Source organism: Mustela lutreola, chromosome 3, assembly GCF_030435805.1.
Source record: "Mustela lutreola isolate mMusLut2 chromosome 3, mMusLut2.pri, whole genome shotgun sequence".
Lineage (NCBI taxonomy): Eukaryota > Metazoa > Chordata > Mammalia > Carnivora > Mustelidae > Mustela > Mustela lutreola.
Window position 1 is genome coordinate 189,587,520 of NC_081292.1, and position 18,684 is coordinate 189,606,203.

Here is an 18,684-nt window from a genome sequence, read left to right on the forward strand (position 1 = left end):
TAACTGAAAAATCTGTTCTCATCACTCTGAGAATATTAGTGACAATCATTTTTATTATTCTTTCCTATGTATAGTCTTCATTGTTTTCCAATATTCTAATTTTTTTCCTTTACTTTTAATGGTAAAGGATTTCCTCCAATATCCAGTAATCACCGGTTGCCTACTTATATCTAACACTGGGATTCCAACAATTGATGAGGAGGTCATGAATGGAGCTTGCAATGTATGCTTTACTGGAGGATGACTCAGCCAAGTCTTTTAGCTGAGGAATTTTGATGTCAAAATTAGGTTGGTTAGTTTCCCCAGAAAAGAATCTTCAAGTATCTTGCTGAGAGGATATACTGTACCTTGTGTTTTGGAAGTTAAGAAGAAAGGAAGAGCTGGAGAATGTTAGCATCCAGCATATATGCATCTATTTAACCCTCCATTTCCCCTCATACCTTTGGTCATACCCTGGTGTTGATGTTTTCTAGACAAGGGAAGACTATTTCACTCTTTCCAGAAAATATAGCTCCACTCTTTTTTTTGTAGTAAGGGTGGGGCAACATCCTCGCGTGGAGAATAGTGGATAGTTACCTCCTTCCTAAACAGATTTTTTTGTTTTAATGCAGTCACCTCATTTCCACTTTTAGAAACACCTGACATGGCAGCCCTCCCACTCAGAGATGAAGATTATGTCCTCTCTCCTTGAATCTCAGTGGATTTATCATTAATTCGACCAATAGAGTATGGGAGATCTGAGAGCCATGTGATTTCCAAGTATAGATCATAAAAGGCTTTGTAGCTTCCATTTTGCTGTCTAGAAATATTCACTCTTGTAGTCCTGAATCATCATAATACGAAGTCCAACTTCCTTGAGACCACTGAAGAGGCCATCTGTAGACATTCTAGTCAAATATCTAATCTGAGCCTGTCTTTGTCTAATCCATCTCAGTCATTCGGCTGTAAGTAAAAAAGCCATCTTGAAAGCAGTTTCTCTAGCCCTGGCTGTGCCGACTTTTAGCCGTTCAAGTCATCTCCATTTTGGTCCCAGACATCATGGAACAGAAAACAGCCATCCTCATGGCACACTTTCCGAACTCCTCACCCACACAATTTGTGAGCATAATAAAATGGTTATTGTTTTCTACTAGTACATTTTGGGGTAGTTTGCTATGCAGTAATAGATAATTTACATGCCCAGGACTCTGAGTTATGAGTCACTGAGAATTCTGGTCCGAGACAGATTGATTCTTGGATTTCTTCACCACAGGCTTAGGATTCTGTTTGCTTAGGTCTGTTAAGCCCTTTGCTACTAGTATAACTATGGTTTCCAAAGCCTCTTTTCTTGAGCTCCCAGTCTTTGTGGGTATAGGCTTTTAAATATAAATCTCTTCACATTCACTTTAGAGGAGTGTCTAAAGGATGCATAGTAGGTACATATATTTCTCCTGAGAGCCCACAATTTTTTTAAATTTATAATTCTCTAATCTGGCTCAGATATAGTTTACTTAATTGAACTGCACATGTAAAGCTTATCATGAAGTTTATTCTCTGTCTTTTTTGGGGGGTTGATTGCATTGGTACCAATGAAACTCCTTTCATTCCTGGTGGGTGTTGTTGCTGCTAATCCGGATACCCTATTTACTGCTGAGAATAATGAGGGTTTTCTTTATTTGAACTATGGCTGATATTTAGAGATATGTTATGCCTTATAAAATTATTTTAATTTTGAGGGACATCTGGGTGGCTCAGTCAGTTAAGTGTCTTCAGCTGAAGTCATCATGATCGCAGGATTCTGGGATGGGCTCTGCATCCGGTTACCTGTTGAGGAGATAGCCTGCTTCTCCCTCTCCATCTGCCTCCCGCTCCCCCTGCTTGTGCTAGTGCTCTCTCTCTCTAACAAATAAATAAATAAACATCTTAAAAAAAAAGAATTCTCACTAAATTATTTTAATTTTGAAATAATCCACTGAAATGTATCAGATAACAGTATCATTGAGGTGTGTCCTTTGTTCTTTTTCACTAAGACGTTAAAACACCTCAAACAGTGTATATATTGATTTCATCGTAACTTTCTTATAAAAAAGAATCTTAAAAGCAGTGTATAGATGCCACCATTTCATTTTCTAGAAACTTCCCTGAGACCTTTCTCTCTCTGATAACACTTCTGCTTGGTAACCAGGTTCTACATCAGCTAAGCCCATTCATAAGATTTAACCTGAAATTTCACTTCCTTCCTGCTGGTCAAATTGTGTCTTTTTAACACCACCTCATGTAAGATAGTCTTTTGATCACATTTTTTAATACAGCTCAAGATGTATTTCTTCTGTGAAATCTTATACGGTGGCATAAGAAGAGCTGTATTTGTCTTAGAAGAGCTAGGTCCGGGGCACCTGGGTGGCTCAGTGGGTTAAACCTCTGCCTTCAGCTCAGGTCATGATCTCAGGGTCCTGGGATCGAGCCCCGCATTGGGCTCTCTGCTCAGCCGGGAGCCTGCTTCCCCCTCTCTCTGTCATCTCTGCCTACTTGTGATCTCTCTCTCTTTAAAATAAATAAAATATTAAAAAAAAAAAAAAAAGAAGAAGAAGAAGAAGAGCTAGGTCCATGGGCTAGTTTCTTCTTTAAACTCTTAGCTCATTTCCTCTGAGGAGTAGGGCAATTTGTTACCATCTCTGAACCTTGGAATTATCGTTACTTACCTATATTGGAAACAGCAGTCAGCAGTCCCTTCCCTGATGTATGTGTATATTTTTATGTGTGTGTGTGTGTGTGTGTGTGTGTGTGTGTGTGTGAGAAAGAGAGAGAGAGAGATGGAGAGAGAGAGAAAGAGAATATATTGGAAAGAATAAGGCTGTTAAAAAACATCAGTACACAAATGTAATGAATTACTTAGTTTTAAACTAAATGTGAGGTGACAACAGTACGCGTCCAGATCAGTATGCTATGTTTATCTACCTCACATCTGGCTCCATTTCATATTTTTACATTTGTTTTACTTGCTTCAAAAAAAATCAAGATAAAGGTGTCTTATTTTATGTGTCCTTGGAGAAGTTTTGAGTAAAGATAGATATGAATTTTAAATATTAAATTACTTAAACATCTTTAGCCTACATATTTTGCTTTAAATTCTACTGATTGTTATGTTTTTAGACCCTCACTAGGCATATTTAAGAGAACGAATGCATTTTAATGTCTGCGTGTGTATAATGACATGTATTTATTACGTAGCCTCAGAATTATTTCCTAAATGCATCATATGAGTATTATAGTCCCAAATTAATTGTGATCAATTTGGAGATAAAAAAATTGCATCATGTACTTTGTTTTGTCCTTCTTCCAAATCCAACTCGTTTCAGATGGGCAATAAATAATTTCTAAATGCACACAGAATGTATTTGGCAAAACATTTCCCAGCAAAATGCCAGGTAGGGAATTGCAAGTAGAGAAAACCCTCTTATCTTACACTTCCAACATATGACTCCATTTTACACCAGTCTCGTTTTGCCATTTTCAGTTATGCAGTTTGTCCAACTTTCTTATCAAAATATGTTTTCTACTAAATACCTCCTAGCTTTATACACAAATATTTACTCTGGGTTCAAGTGAGTCACTTTCAACCAGTCTGTAGTTACCTGGGCATTTGCTTGTTGATTCTAAAACAATGTCCAGCACAACTGCCTGACTGTCCGTATTTTTTCCACTGAATGTGAGGCTGGTATCGGCACTGGTCTGTAAGTTTGAAACAAAATGGGAGTTGGCAGAAGTTTGCAAATCAACCACAAAATACTATAAAAGGAAGAAGTGATCTTAATATCTCAAAATATTTAACCTCTGGCCTTATCAGTCTAATGGTGTGAATTGTCTGGATAGCTTTAAAGTGGGCTGTGATAAGTAAGCCTTCCATTCAAGTTAGATTTTACAAACTGAATCCTTTCCTTGGAGCAAATTCACAGAGTCAAGTAATGCTTCCATCATCTTATTTATGAAGGAGAATAGAACTACAAATCTAAACAATCCCAGAAGCTTGATATATGATGCCCATTAGTTCATTTTTTGGGTGGCCAGCCTTAAAAGTGGCTCCTTATCCCAAAATAAGTTCAATGTTTCTTGCTCCAACTTTCAGAATAGAGAGGTTCCACCTCAAAACAGAGGCTGTCTGAGAAAGCATTTCCAGTTATTATGTATCTTGTGAATGGCGCCAGTCTACCATTATAGTAGGAATGTAGTTTTGGTAATCACAGACTCTATTTTTGGCAATAAGTGATATGCAAATGCAAAGAAGCATGAACTGCATGGCATAGATCCATTGTTAGTGCCCTGCTATACCACTTGTCTTCATTGTGCAAACCTCTGGGCTTAAGTGGATTATAATACAATAATCTAATGCAATTAAAAATGCATCTGGAGAACAATGTAAATTTACATTTAGTGTTCATAACTTGTTATGTAGCTTTCAATATGTTGTATCATGTACTATTCATGACCCTCTTTGTACTCTTCCCTCTCAGTATTTTCTTGTTTCTCACGCCATTCATTCATTTCAATTTTTAGCCAAGTGTTTATTTCATGTGAGTTGCATTGAATGTGAAGAAAACAAACCTCATATCTCCTTTACTACACAGATTAGATTTAAGCTTTATTTCCAGAACAATCCTTGTGTGAGATTAATATCTAGTTAGTGAAAGGTATGACTTTTTTTCTATCAATATTTAACAGAAAAGAATTTGACTCTGCATTCTATTCCCCGATAATTAATACTCACTTTGATATTGTAGACGAAAGGATTTTGTATTCATTCTGTTGACAGAATGATTTGAGACCAAGGAGGAAATGCTGTTTGACAACCTCTGCATATTCTTCATTCTGGGGAAAAATGCATTCTGCTAGCTGTCCAATCAATTATGTAGACAAAATGAATTTCATCATAATTCTGTCAACAAAATGCTAACTTGGTTAAATTATTCTCTCCACAAAATGAATTAACTTAAAAATCCTTTTGTCCACAAAATAGATTTAAGCATTTAGTGGAGCCTTGTAAATACTATCGTCTGTTAGTTTAGTATGTGTAATGCAAATATGTGGATTGGCTATGTCAGCATTTCTAGTTCTTTAGAGGTTATGGACCCATGTGTTGTAACTTCCCTTTTCATTGAAGGTCAAGTGGAGAGCAAAGTCAATTATCCAGAGAATAGCATATGGTAGATAAATGTAGCACTGTCCAAAACTACTATAAGTTAGATCCATTTGAACATCATGCATTTTTAGAAAGTATAATTTAACAAGCTTGCCAACTAATTAAGTCTTTAATTAGGGCTTCAAATTCAACAAGTCACTTCAGGGATAATTCTTCGTAAAGAAAAGAGACTGATGGTTCAACTTCTTGACAGTTTACTGCTAAAGAAAATATATTGTTAAACATATTACAATGCATAATTTAAAAATTATTCAGTATCACCTTCTGTGATTTGGTCTCCTTTTTGGACATATAAATATTTTAAATAAATGCTTTGGTAAATGTATGAGGTGTGGACAGTGCAATGTATTTCTTTTAAATAAAAGAAATTATTAGTTGGCTTCAGCTTACATTACTTGATAGCAAGTCTTGAAAAGCACTGTTCATCAGTGTGATGTCCAAGAACACATGACACTCATTTATTTTAAAACATATGTGGAAGGGCGCCTGGGTTGCTCAGTGGGTTAAAGCCTCTGCCTTCGGCTTAGGTCATGATCCCAGGGTCCTGGGATCGAGCCCCGCATCAGGCTCTCTGCTTAAGCAGGGAGCCTGCTTCCCCTCTCTCTGCCTGCCTCTCTGCCTACTTATGATCTCTGTCTGTCAAATAAATAAACAAAATCTTTAAGAAAACAAACCATATGTGGAATAGGAGTATAAGAGTAATATTTTTCCTTTTGATTACTGTATCTGACCAATGATATAAAGTGACATGTTGCGCCAAACCTAAATCCAATTAGAATACAGAATTTTAAAACTATTAAATAGTGTCTTTGATTTCTATAAATGTTTTACTGGCTTTGGAAAGACAGCATTGTCTTGTCTTATTCCAGTAATTGTCAAATTATTTAATTTGAAAAATGATCATGTTTCATATCGCACCTTCCTAAGATTCTTCTTTTATTTGATTAGAATAGAATAAGCTAGACCGAGAAAGAGAATTAATAGGAAAATTAATAAGATAATTTTTAAAAGATTTTATTTATTTATTTGAGAGAGAACAAGTACAAGAGAGAGAATGAGAGCATAAGCAGAAGAGGGGCAGAAGGAGAGGGAGAAGCAGGCTCTTGGTTGAGCAGGGAGCCCGACGTGGGTTCAATCCCAGCTTCCTGAGATCATGACTTGAGCCAAAAGCAGATGTTTAACTGACTGAACCACCCACATGAAAGTTTGTTGCACAAAACATTGGTCGTGATTAAGAAGCGTAAGATTTGGGGCGCCTGGGTGGCTCAGTGGGTTAAAGCCTCTGCCTTAGGCTCAGGTCATGATCCCAGGGTCCTGGGATTGAGCCCCGCGTCAGGCTCTCTGTTCAGGGAGCCTGCTTCCCCCTCCCTCTCTCTCTGCCTGCCTCTCTGCCTACTTGTGATCTCTGTCTGTCAAATAAATAAAATCTTAAAAAAAAAAAAAAAAAAAAAAAAAGAAGCGTAAGATTTAGGGGAGACAATGTGAATGTGACAATGTGAAAAAGAAGCAACTTTCCCAAACAATGCTTTCTTAAAATGATAAAGTCATGCTGTTTTTAAAAACAAAAATATAATATTACAATTCTGTACCACTTAAAAATGTAATGTTGTCAAGGTTTTAATTGTCAGAGTGGAATAGATGTATTAGTAATAAATGGTGTAGGTACCAGATTTTTTTTTTTTCTGACTAACAAATATAGGTCATCGAGCCACTTAAACAGAAATTTTAACTAAATTTTCCCATTGGGTGTAGAGTAAAAGCAAAATAAAAATCAATAAGGGAGATTTTTAAAAATATATAACTCCATTGCTATATGCCTAACATGAGAACAGTGACTGGCATTTAGATGATCAGTAATATTTATTCAATAATCAAATGAAATATCATAAATCTTCCTTCTTTCAAAGCACACAAGATTTTATGTAACTTAAAGATATATAATATTTTGCTTTCCCCTAAAAATGTTGATCTCTTGTCATAAATGGTAGCAGTGTGTGAAGAAAAAGTAACATGGAAAAAAATGTATTGCTGGACTTGTCTATTTTTGACAGAAGTGGAAAAATTCTCATTTACAGAAACAGCCTAGTGTTCTAATGTGATTTGCTCCTGTTTGGGTCATATGAATCAAGGTCTCCTTAGTTTTCAGTGATATCCTTTTGTAATCTGTTTTGTATAGAGGACACACACTTTTTAAACTATTGGAATTCAGAGAGTTCCAGAGAATACATAATCCAAGTCGTACTACGAAGGATAACAGTTAAGGAACACTGACAGAGAAAAATATGTAAATGATTTGTAAAGCACAGACTATGACAATGGGCCAGTTGAGTCAAGTCTTCTGACACAGTTCATAAATTCTAGCAAGGAAGAATTACTTGCTAGAAGGTCACGGGCAAGGTCTTGATGTACATGGAATAGCATCGTCCTCAAACTTGGATAGTTTGAAACACTGTAATTTGAAACTATTATTGTTATTCTCAAAATCTTTGCTAGAGAGACCATATCCTCTTTTATTATTTATAACCACAAGTTAAGAATTAATGAACTGTGTAATACAGATCTTCCTCAACTTATGATGAGGTTATGTCCCTTTTGAAATCATAGCTTTGACTAGCCTGTCTTAAAGGTGCACAGAACGTTTTTATTAGCCTACAATTGGGCATAATTATCTAAAACAAAGCCTGTCTTATAATAAAGTACTGAATATCTCAAATAATTTATTGAATTTCATACTGAAAGAGAAAAACAGAACGGTTGTGTGGGTACAGAATGGTTTTAAGTGTATTAGTTGTTTACCCTCATGATTCCTGCTGACTAAGAGCTACCGCAGGCTACAGCTGCCCAGCATCGTGAAAGAGTATCATACCATGTATCTCTAACCTGGAAAAAGAACAAAATTCAAAAATTTGAAGCACAGTCTCTACTGAATGCATATGGCTTTTGCATTCAAAAGTAAAGTTGAAAATTATAAGTCAAACTGTAGTAATTCAGGGGCTGACTCTATGTACAAATATAATGCTAATTAATCTCCTTCAATAATTAATGCATAATTAATATGCAATATATAACCCATGGCAATAATATGATATATAATTAATGTGTAATACATAACATAGAATACAATATTTCTATGTATTCTATATATCGTTTTATCTATACCCAGAAACAAAGCAGGATATAAATATATAATTACACAAAAATAGATAAATAGATTACCAAAAGTAGTCTATGAACCACTAATGATTAAATGTGATTTATAAGGTGCCTCCCTCAGTTAAGCATCTGTCTTCAGCTCAGGTCATGATCCCAGGGTCCTGGATCAAGTCCCGAATCAAGCTCCATGCTCAGTGGGGAGTCCTTCTCCCTCTCCCTCTGTGTGCTCATTCTCTCTCTTAAATAAATAAATCTTTTAAAAAATGTGAATTTATAGTCCATGGGTTGATTCAAAACATATCACATAAAAATGCATAATATTTTATCTTTTTTTTTTAATTTTTTTTTTAAGATTTTATTTATTTATTTGACAGAGAGAGATCACAGGTGGGTAGAGAGAGAGAAAGAGAGAGAAAGAGAGCGGGAAGCAGGCTCCCTGCTGAGCAGAGAGCCCGACTCGGGACTTGATCCCAGGACCCTGAGATCATGACCTGAGCCGAAGGCAGCGGCTTAACCCACTGAGCCACCCAGGCGCCCCATAATATTTTATCTTAATTTGATAGTATAGATGACCAGTATTGTGAAAATGATTTTATGAAAATAGTGATTCCTGTTTCTTTTTTATTTTCTCCATTTATATTTTCTGTTTGCCTACAATAGTACATGTTGCTTTTCAATTAATTTTAAAAAGCATTCAAAAATAAGATATATATTTTAATAAATTCATTATAGTAATACATATACAATACATACATATTTTAATAAATGACATTTACGATAAGTTATTTTTCCAGGTTCATATTTTATAGTACACATGAGTTTATGTGAGTATCTTTATAAATGTGTTACAGCAAGTGAAATCAGAAGAAATTTGTATGCTTTTGTATTCCATGGAATAAAAATATTAATCACCATTTTATGTAGGAATAATACCAAAATGCTTGTAAATTTTTAAGAGCCAAGTATGTTTAATTTGTGGCTATATTATCCCCTAACACAGGGTCTGGAATACAGTGGGTAGCATGGTAACACTTCCGTCTCTCTTCCCCTGTACGTACATATATTAGGGTCAGTAAATATCAGCATCTCTTCACCTTGATTCAGCCACCTGGCTGTTGCTTCTGCTGGCCATGTGATTAGCTCCTTCCCCTCACTCTTAGCATTACTCTAGCCAGCTCTTATATCTTTTTGTCAATCCTGAAATTCAAGGACTTTGTCCCCCTCTGGTGTGACTTGTTACTGCTCTGGTAGTTGTCAGCACAAGTATGATATTGAAAAGGTCACACTTCTACCATTTCAGTTTCTTACTCTCTCCCAAGTCACCTTCTATAGCTATTTTGGTAATGTAAAATTTACCAAGGTCTGAAGTTACTGAAGGCAAACACAACACAGGGAAAAACATATCCAAGTGTAAGGTAAATACACCTGTGACAGTAGTCCAAAAGGATGGAATAAAGGGTTAGATTATCCCACAGCCTTGTTCTTTTGTCTTAAGGCCAATAACTTCTTTGGATTCCAAGAGAGAAAAGAGAACATCTTTGTGACAAAGATTTTGCCCTTCTCAGGAATTCTTTCTCATCATTTGGCTTGGTCTTACCAAAGGATTGTTTTAGGTCATCTCTTTGGAAATCAGACTCAGGGGTAAAATTTTGCACACAGCATACTTATGAGAAGATGACCTCTAGAAATCAGCTTCCATAGATAAAAGGGAAGGAAGTAGGAGTGGGCAAAAGAAGAAGTAAATCTGTGAAGTAGATCTGAAGATTGGCCAACTCCACAGGAAGCTATGGTGCTAGAATGTCCTTTCAGTGTAATGTCAAATAGGGCCAAGACAAACTTCTCTATGATCCTAAAATGAAACATGGGCCCACTACACTGGGTCTCCCAGGGTAGAGACATAACCATGAGCAAAGTTGCTCTCTATTCCTGAGAAAATCCTTAAGGGCCAGAACTCCCAGCAGCTGGGGAAATAAGACCTTCCTTCATTGAGTAGAGACCTGGAAGGAGAAACACAATCCATAATGGATTTACCCCACCAATTCAATCTTTTAACTCTAATAATATAGAACAGTGAATGCTCTCAGGACCAAGTGGCTTAGTCTAAAATGAAATACACTGTGCTGTGTTTGTTTGCATATGAGAAAGTGTGAAGAGCAGGAGGTCACTCAGGGTTTTTAGACATGCATTCTTTATTTTTTTAATTTTTTATAAACATATAATGTATTTTTATCCCCAGGGGTACAGGTCTGTGACTTGCCAGGTTTACACACTTCACAGCATTTACCAAAGCACATACCCTCCCCAATGTCCATTATCCCACCCCCTTTCTCCCAACTCCCTCCCCCCAGCAACCCTCAGTTTGTTTTGTGAGATTAAGAGTCACTTATGGTTTGTCTCCCTCCCAATCCCATCTTGTTTCATTGATTCTTCATCTACCCACTTAAGCCCCCATGTTGTATCACCACTTCCTCATATCAGGGAGATCATATGATAGTTGTCTTTCTCCGCTTGACTTATTTCACTAAGCATGATACGCTCTAGTTCCATCCATGTTGTTGCAAATGGCAAGATTTCATTTCTTTTGATGGCTGCATAGTATTCCATTGTGTATATATACCACATCTTCTTTTTTTTTTTTTTTTTTTTTAATTTTTTATTTTTTATAAACATATATTTTTATCCCCAGGGGTACAGGTCTGTGAATCACCAGGTTTACACACTTCACAGCACTCACTAAATCACATACCCTCCCCAATGTCCATAATCCCACCCCCTTCTCCCAAACCCCCTCCCCCCGGCAACCCTCAGTTTGTTTTGTGAGATTAAGAGTCACTTATGGTTTGTCTCCCTCCCAATACCATCTTGTTTCATTTATTCTTCTTCTACCCACTTAAGCCTCCATGTTGCATCACCACTTCCTCATATCAGGGAGATCATATGATAGTTGTCTTTCTCTGCTTGACTTATTTCGCTAAGCATGATACGCTCTAGTTCCATCCATGTTGTTGCAAATGGCAAGATTTCATTTCTTTTGATGGCTGCATAGTACTCCATTGTGTATATATACCACATCTTCTTGATCCATTCATCTGTTGATGGACATCTAGGTTCTTTCCATAGTTTGGCTATTGTGGACATTGCTGCTATAAACATTCGGGTGCATGTGTCCCTTTGGATCACTACATTTGTATCTTTAGGGTAAATACCCAATAGTGCAATTGCTGGGTCATAGGGCAGTTCTATTTTCAACATTTTGAGGAACCTCCATGCTGTTTTCCAGAGTGGCTGCACCAGCTTGCATTCCCACCAACAGTGTAGGAGGGTTCCCCTTTCTCCGCATCCTCGCCAGCATCTGTCATTTCCTGACTTGTTGATTTTAGCCATTCTGACTGGTGTGAGGTGATATCTCATTGTGGTTTTGATTTGCATTTCCCTGATGCCGAGTGATATGGAGCACTTTTTCATGTGTCTGTTCGCCATCTGGATGTCTTCTTTGCAGAAATGTCTGTTCATGTCTTCTGCCCATTTCTTGATTGGATTATTTGTTCTTTGGGTGTTGAGTTTGCTAAGTTCTTTATAGATTCTGGACACTAGTCCTTTATCTGATATGTCGTTTGCAAATATCTTCTCCCATTCTGTCAGTTGTGTCTTGATTTTGTTAACTGTTTCCTTTGCTGTGCAAAAGCTTTTGATCTTGATGAAATCCCAGTAGTTCATTTTTTCCCTTGCTTCCCTTGCCTTTTGCGTTGTTCCTAGGAAGATGTTGCTGCGGCAGAGGTCGAAGAGGTTGCTGCCCGTGTTCTCCTCAAGGATTTTGATGGATTCCTTTCGTACATTGAGGTCCTTCATCCATTTTGAGTCTATTTTTGTGTGTGGTGTAAGGAAATGGTCCAATTTCATTTTTCTGCATGTGGCTGTCCAATTTTCCCAGCACCATTTATTGAAAAGGCTGTCTTTTTTCCATTGGACATTCTTTCCTGCTTTGTCGAAGATTAGTTGACCATAGATTTGAGGGTCTATTTCTGGGCTCTCTATTCTGCTCCATTGATCTATGTGTCTGTTTTTGTGCCAGTACCATGCTGTCTTGATGATGACAGCTTTGTAATAGAGCTTGAAGTCCGGAATTGTGATGCCACCAACGTTGGCTTTCTTTTTCAATATCCCTTTGGCTATTCGAGGTCTTTTCTGGTTCCATATAAATTTTAGAATTATTTGTTCCATTTCTTTGAAAAAGATGGATGGTACTTTGATAGGAATTGCATTAAATGTGTAGATTGCTTTAGGTAGCATAGACATTTTCACAATATTTATTCTTCCAATCCAGGAGCATGGAACATTTTTCCATTTCTTTGTGTCTTCCTCAATTTCTTTCATGAGTACTTTATAGTTTTCTGAGTATAGATTCTGTGTCTCTTTGGTTAGGTTTATTCCTAGGTATCTTATGGTTTTGGATGCAATTGTAAATGGGATTGACTCCTTGATATCTCTTTCTTCTGTCTTGCTGTTGGTGTAGAGAAATGCAACTGATTTCTGTGCATTGATTTTATATCCTGACACTTTACTGAATTCCTGTATAAGTTCTAGCAGTTTTGGAGTGGAGTCTTTTGGGTTTTCCACATATAGTATCATATCATCTGCGAAGAGTGATAATTTGACTTCTTCTTTGCCGATTTGGATGCCTTTAATTTCCTTTTGTTGTCTGATTGCTGAGGCTAGGACCTCTAGTACGATGTTGAATAGCAGTGGTGATAATGGACATCCCTGCCGTGTTCCTGACCTTAGCGGAAAAGCTTTCAGTTTTTCTCCATTGAGAATGATATTTGCGGTGGGTTTTTCATAGATGGCTTTGATGATATTGAGGTATGTGCCCTCTATCCCTACACTTTGAAGAGTTTTGATCAGGAAGGGATGTTGTACTTTGTCAAATGCTTTTTCAGCATCTATTGAGAGTATCATATGGTTCTTGTTCTTTCTTTTATTGATGTGTTGTATCACATTGACTGATTTGCGGATGTTGAACCAACCTTGCAGCCCTGGAATAAATCCCACTTGGTCGTGGTGAATAATCTTTTTAATGTACTGTTGAATCCTATTGGCTAGTATTTTGTTGAGTATTTTCGCATCTGTGTTCATCAAGGATATCGGTCTATAGCTCTCTTTTTTGGTGAGATCCTTGTCTGGTTTTGGGATCAAGGTGATGCTGGCCTCATAAAATGAGTTTGGAAGTTTTCCTTCCATTTCTATTTTTTGGAACAGTTTCAGGAGAATAGGAATTAGTTCTTCTTTAAATGTTTGGTAGAATTCCCCCGGGAAGCCGTCTGGCCCTGGGCTTTTGTTTGTTTGGAGATTTTTAATGACTGTTTCAATCTCCTTACTGGTTATGGGTCTGTTCAGGCTTTCTATTTCTTCCTGGTTCAGTTGTGGTAGTTTATATGTTTCTAGGAATGCATCCATTTCTTCCAGATTGTCAAATTTATTGCCGTAGAGTTGCTCATAGTATGTTCTTATAATAGTTTGTATTTCTTTGGTGTTAGTTGTGATCTCTCCTCTTTCATTCATGATTTTATTTATTTGGGTCCTTTCTCTTTTCTTTTTGATAAGTCGGGCCAGGGGTTTATCAATTTTATTAATTCTTTCAAAGAACCAGCTCCTAGTTTCGTTGATTTGTTCTATTGTTTTTTTGGTTTCTATTTCATTGATTTCTGCTCTGATCTTTATGATTTCTCTTCTCCTGCTGGGCTTAGGGTTTCTTTCTTGTTCTTTCTCCAGCTCCTTTAGGTGTAGGGTTAGGTTGTGTACCTGAGACCTTTCTTGTTTCTTGAGAAAGGCTTGTACCGCTATATATTTTCCTCTCAGGACTGCCTTTGTTGTGTCCCACAGATTTTGAACCGTTGTATTTTCATTATCATTTGTTTCCATGATTTTTTTCAATTCTTCTTTAATTTCCCGGTTGACCCATTCATTCTTTAGAAGGATACTGTTTAGTCTCCATGTATTTGGGTTCTTTCCAAACTTCCTTTTGTGGTTGAGTTCTAGCTTTAGAGCATTGTGGTCTGAAAATATGCAGGGAATGATCCCAATCTTTTGATACCGGTTGAGTCCTGATTTAGGACCGAGGATGTGATCTATTCTGGAGAATGTTCCATGTGCACTAGAGAAGAATGTGTATTCTGTTGCTTTGGGATGAAATATTCTGAATATATCTGTGATGTCCATCTGGTCCAGTGTGTCGTTTAAGGCCTTTATTTCCTTGCTGATCTTTTGCTTGGATGACCTGTCCATTTCAGTGAGGGGAGTGTTAAAGTCCCCTACTATTATTGTATTATTGTTGATGTGTTTCTTTGATTTTGTTATTAATTGGTTTATATAGTTGGCTGCTCCCACATTGGGGGCATAGATATTTAAAATTGTTAAATCTTCTTGTTGGACAGACCCTTTGAGTATGATATAGTGTCCTTCCTCATCTCTTATTATAGTCTTTGGCTTAAAATCTAATTGATCTGATATAAGGATTGCCACTCCTGCTTTCTTCTGATGTCCATTAGCATGGTAAATTCTTTTCCACCCCCTCACTTTAAATCTGGAGGTGTCTTCGGGCTTAAAATGTGTTTCTTGGAGGCAACATATAGATGGGTTTTGTTTTTTTATCCATTCTGATACCCTGTGTCTTTTGACAGGGGCATTTAGCCCATTCACATTCAGGGTAACTATTGAGAGATATGAATTTAGTGCCATTGTATTGCCTGTAAGGTGACTGTTACTGTATATGGTCTCTCTTCCTTTCTGATCTACCACTTGTAGGCTCTCTCTTTGCTTAGAGGACCCCTTTCAAGATTTCCTGTAGAGCTGGTTTGGTATTTGCAAATTCTTTCAGTTGTTGTTTGTCCTGGAAGCTTTTAATCTCTCCTTCTATTTTCAATGATAGCCTAGCTGGATATAGTATTCTTGGCTGCATGTTTTTCTCGTTTAGTGCTCTGAAAATATCATGCCAGCTCTTTCTGGCCTGCCAGGTCTCTGTGGATAAGTCAGCTGCCAATCTAATATTTTTACCATTGTATGTTACAGACTTCTTTTCCCGGGCTGCTTTCAGGATTTTCTCTTTGTCATTGAGACTTGTAAATTTTACTATTAGGTGACGGGGTGTGGGCCTATTCTTATTGATTTTGAGGGGCATTCTCTGAACCTCCTGAATTTTGATGCTCGTTCCCTTTGCCATATTGGGGAAATTCTCCCCAATAATTCTCTCCAGTATACCTTCTGCTCCCCTCTCACTTTCTTCTTCTTCTGGAATCCCAATTATTCTAATGTTGTTTCGTCTTATGGTGTCACTTATCTCTCGAATTCTCCCCTCGTGGTCCAGTAGCTGTTTGACCAAATGACAGAGAATAAAGAAGCTGAGCAAAAGAGGGACAAACAGCTACTATACCACATCTTCTTGATCCATTCATCTGTTGATGGACTTCTAGATTCTTTCCATAGTTTGGCTATTGTGGACATTGCTGCTATAAACATTAGGGTGCATGTGCCCCTTCGGATCACTACATTTGTATCTTTAGGGTAAATACCCAGTAGTGCAATTGCTGGGTCATAGGGCAGTTCTATTTTCAACATTTTGAGGAACCTCCATGCTGTTTTCCAGAGTGGTTCTCCCTTCTCGCATCCTTGCCAGCATATGTCATTTCCTGACTTGTTGATTTAGCCATTCTGTCTGGTGTGAGGTGATATCTCATTGTGGTTTTGATTTGTATTTCCCTGATGCTGAGTGATATGGAGCACTTTTTCATGTGTCTGTTGGCCATCTGGATGTCTTCTTTGCAGAAATGTCTGTTCATGTCCTCTGCCTATTTCTTGATTGGATTACTTGTTCTTTGGGTGTTTAGACATGCATTCTTGAACAGGTTTGAGTACTCTAAGACTCCATATAGTCTGATATTTCCCACCAAATTTGACCAAAAAACATTTTTTTCTCTTTCTTTTTCCTCAGTTTCTGGGCTATAATTAAAAGAGTAATTATAAACGATGCTTTCATACATAGTTCCTCAAACCAATAATTCATAGAGATGGTAAAGTCTAAATCCATACTGAGAAAGGGAAATATTTGTCCTAACTGTAGTATTAGCTACACCTATTTCCTCCAAAAAACAATAAAAATATATATTGGCATACTCACCAGGGTTTGTCCTTGTATTTACTCTTCTCCTTTCAGACTGTGCCTTAGAATTGATGCATAATAAATTATGTCACATGAACTTTATATCCCTGGAGAAATTATAATCCTTCAAGACCCTGAGTAGGTAACATGCTTCTCCAGTGAACTTCCCTAATTCTCAATATGAATTAAAACTCTCTCCTTTGTGTTCATACAGTAGTCAGTGAATAACTCTAATCATTTATCTCATCAGCTAAAACTGTCAGTTTCTGTGAATTTATTACTCACTGAAATTAAATTCCTTGAATGTATCATCTGTATTTCATGTATTTTTGGTTTAATAGTAACAAGACCCACCAGTGTCACAAAGTAGGCACTGAGCCAATAGGTATTTGTTATTGGAGGGGAGAATGGCATATCCTGTACTACCTCACTCCTGGATAAAGAATATACTCCCAAATAGAGGATTTGAGGGGAAAGTTCATTGTGTAATATCCAGTGTCCATTAGTTGAAATGGGCCAGGAAATGTTGTTATGTTATCATTTTGCATTCACAGGTCAGTTCTATGATAGACCTGCACAACAGATGTAGAAACTGAGGCTTAAAAAGGTTAAAAAAAAAAGTTGAAGATAATATTGTTATGAAGGGCAGATACAGAGCCAAATGACTTGACACAGTTCTGCTCATGAGGCAAGACCTGAATGGAGCTGCTCAGCTACCCAAGATTGGTGTATTGTTTTGTTGATTCTTTAGCCAATATGAGGGCCAAGTGAAATACTGCATATATTTTGAAGTTGGAATTTTAATAATGGTTGGGAAGTGAAATATTAAAGTTTTAAAATTCCTCATTGTCATAATTATTTTTGTTATATTATTATTATTCTGGGAAGCTTTGCACTTAATGCTTTTATTATTGAAATAGCTTCAATAACTAATGTCCTGTTCCATAAGAAAGAGGAATCTTGATTAGAAAGCATATTTCTATTATACTTTCCGTCTTCACTAGAAAAAGAAGCAAAAAGTGCTTCGACACCAATGCTCTCTATTTTCTATTATAATTACATCCATTCTAGCAATAGTATCTTTGAAAGGAATAATAGAAAAGAAGCATGCTATGGTAAGCAAAGAAGTATATTGGTGATAACTTCATGTGAATAGTGTCAGTCCTTTGAGTTGCCAACATTACACAATAAATAGCATGTGGGAGCTAATACGATAACTTGAGATTGGCTATATTATATCACTAAATACCGTTTCTCATCTACATCTTTTTTTGGATAAGCTGAGAAGTTAATGTTTAGTAGAAGTGAAAGTGAACAATAACAGGAGCAAAATGTTGCATTAATATTTAATGTAATGCCTTTTGAGAGTATAAAGGGAATAAAATCATTCAAATGCAAAGCAATCTGCAAGGATGCCTTCATTTTAAATATTTTGCTAGGAATACTTCTATTTTGCTGGAGTTTTGCTTGTGAGAAATAAGAACATTGTAAATAACTGTAAGCTTGGCTTCTAGCATTTCAATATGAATCTATGATAGATAGCCTCCTCACTTTTCCTATGGTTCTCACAAAAAGTTCTAGACCTTTGGATTTCACATATCCCTTGTACATTTGCAAACTTTTAATTTTGAGAAATAAAAACGCTTTTCTCAAGAAGCTATCATATAACTCCAACCATAATTTTATTAAATAGAAGAAATTTTAATGCAGTATTTATCCAAAAAAGATAATCCTATAATTGAATATCTCTTTTTATAAAACGGTATTCAAATAGTTATCCTTTTTTCTCCTCTTTTTAATGGATATAATATCTAGGTTTTGCATGTAGAATAATTCTCTTTTTCATCTAAGTTGAAAAAAAAAGATTCACAGTTTGACTCTGGACTTGAGATGGGTGTGTTTCTATGGCCTAGTCCATTTCCAGTAGCAATTTATGTTATATTTTAATTAAGGAATTAAATACCTGAGAGACTTCACTTGCTTGATGTTTCTCAGATATTACTTAAATCATAATATAGTCTATGTACCCACTTCCTTGATTGCATATTTCAAATAATGGATCCTTATTGAAATGTTAAATTTCAATAAGAAACCAATGTTCTATAAAAGAAATCATAAAAGAGACACAGAATCTATACTCAGAAAACTATAAAGTACTCATGAAAGAAATTGAGGAAGACACAAAGAAATGGAAAAATGTTCC